The sequence below is a fragment of the Petaurus breviceps genome, unplaced genomic scaffold, assembly GCF_028583685.1.
Source record: "Petaurus breviceps papuanus isolate PSGF00001 unplaced genomic scaffold, PetGlider_PUasm1.0 90847, whole genome shotgun sequence".
Lineage (NCBI taxonomy): Eukaryota > Metazoa > Chordata > Mammalia > Diprotodontia > Petauridae > Petaurus > Petaurus breviceps.
The window spans coordinates 25,617,361-25,623,557 of NW_027187360.1; the positions used below are offsets into that span (position 1 = coordinate 25,617,361).

The window sequence follows — 6,197 nt, forward strand, 5'->3', positions numbered from 1 at the left end:
TGAAGTATAAAATTAGTCCCCATCAACCACAGAGACAATATGGTATCCAACAGCACTGGTTCAGCCTTAATATACAGAAAAGCACTGTTATTAAAGAAAAAGAATGAATGTATTGATGTTGAGAAGAGAGTTACTACTGAGCCATCAATATTGTTTAGGTTGATCTGGAAAAGTTTTGGGTGCTGGGTTTATTTTTCCACCTGCTTGTCATCCTGAATGTCTGAAAGCAGGGCTGGGTAGGGTTACTGTTTGCAGGTGTCATGAAAGGCTTTGAGGGTTTGGAAATCCCTCCATGTGGGAGGAAGGCCAACTTGCAAAAATATTCTGCAACACTGGCATGAAGCCTGGAACAGCTTTATGTAACTTCTTAACCAGGTCATGAAGGACCTGACCACAACATCTGGCATCTGGGGCAACTGATAATGGAGGAAGGCAGTGGTGGCATGAACCTTTTGGAACACCTGATAGTTGGACTTAGACCATATGTCAAGCTTTCTGTCTTCTGTGTATATGCTTTCATTGTATCCTTTCACAATTGTTCAATCAATGAAGAGACCCCTCATGACCACAGTGACTTTCAGTACCTTTCCTAAAATAACCAAAAGCATTGAAGATGTTCCACTGGGTCTGGACAAATGAATTGACATCTTAGGAAACATCCTATCAATGTGGCTGATTGCATCATCAGCTAATGGGGTGGTAAACAAGGGTTGTGGGCTGAGCTTTAGGTCTCCGTTTTGCAGATACACTCATCTGGTTGGCAGGATGTTCCAGAGACTGTTGATTCAGGAGACCCAGGAGCTAGACTTGCATGGTACTGCAACTTGTTTGACCACTTACATGCTAAAAGAAGCTGGCATAGAGAGGAGTCCTGTCCTGAATAGGATCTAGCCTTAACAATCTACTATTATGGAGAGTGTGGTTCTCAGATGGCTTACCTACCAGGTTACTCAGACGCTCCAGTTCATCAAGGTTCTGATTGACAGGGTGCAGGTGGTCCTGGAAGTGGGTGATAAAGGCCTTTTCCCGGCCCTCCAGTGATGGACTTTTTCTGGCATCCTTCAGGCAGTGGAACACCCGGCTCATGCTGGAGTGCAGTTCCTGGATGGCACCAGTGGCTTGAGTGAAGGCCTCCAGATTCACCCCAATTTTCAACACGTCCTCCATGGTGAATGGTAGCAACCTGGGCCTCCGCTCTCCAAGCCAGCTGCCAGGGCCATACCTACTCTGTTTGTATCTTGTAAATGGCTATTTATGTACACATTACAACCTCTGTTAGAATGTAAGTTACCTGAGGGCAGAGATAGATTTTACCTTTTCCTTGTATCCCTAATGCTTATAGTAAATGCTTAATAATGCTAGTTGATTGATGTAATTATAACTTCCTGACTGGTCAAAAGTGAGCCTGGTATTGTTCAGTATTCTTTTGGGTCTCCTTTAGCAGGCTTTTGACTTGCTTTTCATGATTTTTTTGCATCACTCTCATTTCTCTTCCCAATTTTTCCTCCACTTCTCTTACTTGATTTTCAAATCCTTCTTGAGCTCCTCCATGGCCTGTAACCAATTCATATTTTTCTTAGAAGCTTTTGATGCAGGAGTTCTGACTTTGTTGTCTTCCTCCCATTCCATGCTTTGATCCTTTTTGTCCCCCAAAAAGGATTCTGTGGTCTATTTGTGTTTCCTCTGCTTGTTCATATTGCCATCCAATTACTTGACTTTTGAGCTCTTTGCCACGGTAGAACTCTCCTTCCAGAATGGAGAGAGCTTTGTACCAAATCGCTGGGGTTTTTGAAGCTGCTGGAGATATAAGATGGGTGCCCTCTCTACAGCCCCCCACAAACTCTGGCACACTGGTCACATGCCCTGGGACCACCACCCAAGACTGTGATCCAGATCCAAGCAGGTTAAAGCAAGAGCAATTACCCTCTGAATGGTCACTTGGTCCCCCTATGATCTGCAGGCCAGGAGCTCCGGAAGCAGCTACGAAGCAGCATCTGCAGCCACCACTGTGCCTCCACCACCTCTTTTCCCCAGGGGCAGGGGCTGGACTGAACTCTTCTGTCCCCCTATTTCAACAGAGTTCCACACTGACCTTTTAATTTATCTTTGGAGTTTATGGGTTGAGAAGTCTGGAAACTACCACAGCTGCTGGTGATTCACTCTCCTGAAGCCTGCTCTGACCACTGCTGGTTGGGGGCTGCCCTAGGGCCAGGAACTGGGCAGCTCACGTGTGTTAGATCTTTCCTGTCAGCCTGCCAGGCTGCCTTCAATGGGACATTTGTTTCTCTCTGTTACTTTTTGGGTTCTGTAGCTCTAAAATTTGTTTAGAGTCATTTTTTAACATGTATTGGAAGTGACTGGAGTGGAAGCCCACACCAAGTTTGTGCTTCTACTCTGCCATGTTGGCTCCACCCCCATGTGAGCCTAGGATTGTAGAATGGACAAATGAACTTTAACTCAAAGTAACCATGTAAACAAATTCCAGATTGTAATAGAAGTACTCCAAGGTGAGAGATGCATTTCTTTACTGGTGCCTAGATAGATATGGATTCTCTTTGGCTACAGGGAATCGTGAAGCTAGCTAGGCTTAGTGAACTATAGTTATGCCTAATGAATGTATGAAAAAGCATTAAATACTTACTATGTACCAAACTTTGTGCTTAGCTATGGTAAAATAATTATGAAGGGAGATAATCCTTGCCCTCCTGGAAATTACATTCTAATAATAATTGAATCAACCGTGGTACTCATACCTTATTATTATCCTCTTACCTTCTGATTGGAGGGCTAACCTGCAGGAAGGGGCCCAGGTCAGTCATCTCTTCATTTTTTACAATGCTTCACTCCATTGGACTTCTCTATTATGACACCTTTGAGTCCCTCCTGCCTCCTCGAGGGCAGATACTCTGTGTGTGTGTGTGTTTGTGTGTATTTGTATCTCTAGTACTTGGCATACTGCCTGGAACATAGCAGATGCATAGGAGACTGAGGAGAAAAGGTTGACAAGAGAACCAAAGAGGTCAGAGTTAAGAAAACATGGTGGGGGAGCCAAGATTTTGGAGAAGAAACAAAACATGATGGGTTTCTAATATAGGTAGTCTACCCATATTACTACTAAGTCACTCAGCTTATGTATCTCCTCTGCCTCTGCCCAAAAGGAAAGGGAATAATAATGAATAACTGTTGTATTTTCCTTTCTAACGATCCTACTTTGTGCAGAGCTGTACTAGCAATTTTAACCTCTGGGACAGGCAGCACTAAATAGATCCTCAAATTAACTTTATCGTTCTTGGTGTGAAAATAATACAAAAAGTAATTAAAACAAACTTAGTTGGCCAAGGGGGAGGGGAATTAGTCTTTATGGTGGCATTTGCTGCTGAAGACACAAATGCTAAATTTTTGTGCCCTTTGAACTTCAACAACCTGGGACAAAGTCAATATGGTTCTGTTCTAGTTATGTGTTTTTTACATTTTTTTCTGAACTTGTATATTCTTTTTACTCTTATAAATAACCCTAGAAAAACCACTCTTCTGCTCTAGAACACATGGAGGTGGAGAGAGAAGGGAAGAGGGAGTAAATGCCAGAGTTAGGCACGCAGTTATTATTATAGTGCCAGAAGAAGGAGGAAAGGTAATTTTAAAGATTTAGTTCGGAAGAACATGAAACCAGGGAGCTAAGTAGTCTCAATTATCAACAAAGTCAGGACACAGTGCCTTGTGTTAGGGTTCAATGATCAGGGATACTTAGATAAATTACTGAAAGATGAAAAGTCTGAGAACAAAGTCACTGGTTGCTTGGGCTGGTTCCAATAAAAACAAGTACCTGGGAAGCTGACTCATAATGCTGAAGTTTAAGGTCCAGAGACAGACCTTTTTTTTCATCACCCTCAAATCAGCTATTACCCTTCTTAGGCACACCAGCCCTTTTTACAGGATATGGTGAGATGTAGATGCCCAAGACCCAAGCTTTGTTTGTATTTCCCTATCCTTTTGGGAGGGAAAGATACAACCCCATTGCTTACAGAGAGAGGGATAATTGGAGCCAGTAGCCCACCCCTTCTCTGCCTAAAAGAGGGACACAGAAGGTGTGGTAAAGTGCTGATACTTCCCTGGGGAATGAACATGCCTCTTCAGTGTGCTTTAAACTTCTTGAAGTACTATTATAGAAATCATCTCATTTGATTGTGAACTCCTATAGCAGAGGTATCAACTGTATATTGTTGGTTCCCCTCTCTGGACACTGGTTTCCTCATCTTCAAAATGAAGTGATTGGACTATATTTCTAAGGTCCTTTATACACATTTGACAAATGAAGAAGCTGAGGCCCCAGGTCACACATTTGAATTAGTCCTGGCAAAGTCAGGATCAGAGCTAGGTCTTGGTATTAAGTCCCATGGTCTCTCCATCCCATGGTTGAAATCCCAAGTCTGAAAGTTTGGCCTTTGTGGGGATGGTTATGTCAGATCCCTGTATTCTGAGGAAAGCCACTACTGGGTTATTAGGTAGGAAAAGGTGCTAATGGCCTGTACAAACTAGTTGGACAGGAGTTCTGCCTGTGTTTTTGTTACTCGAACTGTTCTCAGACCCTGGGTGCTTAATAATAATAGATAATTTGAACAGAGATTGTACTGGTTTATTTCTGGGTCAGACTGGGATCCTACTAGTACTTGTATAATTTGCCTGTGCCAGAGAGGTGAATTTTCCTGAAAGTCACAGAGCCCTTAGAGGTTGGTGGGAAAGGCAAAACTAAGACCAGCCCCTGACCCCTACTAAAAAGCTAGCTAAAGCTTGATATAGCTGGGACGAGGTATTTGGCTGTACCTAGAAGTACTATTTGGTCTGGGGTTAGTCTAAAGAGTCTGTCTCTATTTAATGTTAGAACTCAGTTTTTGCCAAGAAATATGGATTAGTCTGTGAGTAGAAATTTGAGTAAGTCTGAGTTTGGGATTAGAGATCAGTCTAAAGAGATGTGGTTCAAAGCTTAACCTGTATCTATTTATTATGGGTCAGTGTATGCCTGCAATTAGGGCTCAGTCTGTGACTAGGATTCAGAATCAGTGGTCAGGGTTAGCATTTTGTCTGTGGCCATGATGATGGGTTTATCTGTAGGCAAATTTATGATTGGGTCTAGGTTTGGGTCAGGGTCAAATTATGGTAAGGATCAGAGACAGAGTTAGAGGAATTTAGGGTTAAGGTTAGGGTTCTACCCGAGGCTAGTGGCTATACTCAGTTTTTTCAGCATGGTTCTGGGTGAACTGAAGGAGAACAGGCAGGGTATTTGTCACAATGACTGCTTTATGGGAAGGCACCATGGTTCAATGGAAAGAACACAAAATTTGGAATCAGGGAGCTGTGATCAAATTCTAGCTCAGCTAATTAGTACTTAAGTGACCTTAGCTATGGGGGCAGCTAGATGATGCAGTGGATAGAACATCAGGCTTGGAATTAGGAAGACTCCTCTTGTTGAGTTCAAATACAGCCTCAGACCCTTCTTAGATGTAAACCTGGGCAAGGTACATAACCCTGTTTGCCTCAATTTCCAAACCTATGAAATGAGCTAGAGAAGGAAATGCCAAACTACTCCAGGATCTTTGCCAAGAAAACTTCAAATGGGTTCCTAAAGAGCTGGACATGGCTGAATAACAACAATGACCTTAATCTCTTAAGCACTCTGCTCCTCAGTTTCCTAACCTGTAAAATGAAGAATTGAAGGGAATCTATGATCCTATGTGTAAGATCTTGGAAAATTAAGGTTTATTTTGAGTCACCAGCATTTCTCTAAATGTATAACCAGACTAAAGTTCTCAGGTATGGAAGAGGCTTTGATGTTAATAAATTGGAGTCTTAATTCACTGGGGAAAAGTGGTAAAGTGATTCAGGTTAATTTTTCCAACAGAAGGGATGGTTACATTTGTTCTCTTGTTGCCATGAAGCAGATAGCTCTCCTGGGACAAATAATTAGAGATATAATCATCTTAATCACCATAATGAGCTGTCCCTCATGAATGGAGATGACCCTCCTGACTTTGTGAGTATGATAGAGGTTCTTAGCTGTGCCTAGAGCAGTGGGGATGAGCTATGCCAAGAAATTCTGAGTTACGTCCTTGGTTCCCCTTAGTAGTCATGGTACATTGATGAGATGGCTGATGGGGAAGGAGTTCAGCCTGTGCTTAGGGGTTGGGACTTAGTTCCAGTTA

The 6,197-nt window shown here is 42.6% G+C and overlaps 1 pseudogene; it reads right to left on the bottom strand.

Annotated features, from left to right (window-relative positions):
* Positions 1-242: 242 nt before the first annotated feature.
* LOC138149645 (mediator of RNA polymerase II transcription subunit 27-like) lies at positions 243-1,167 on the bottom strand (annotated as a pseudogene).
* Between the last annotated feature and the right edge of the window lie 5,030 nt (positions 1,168-6,197).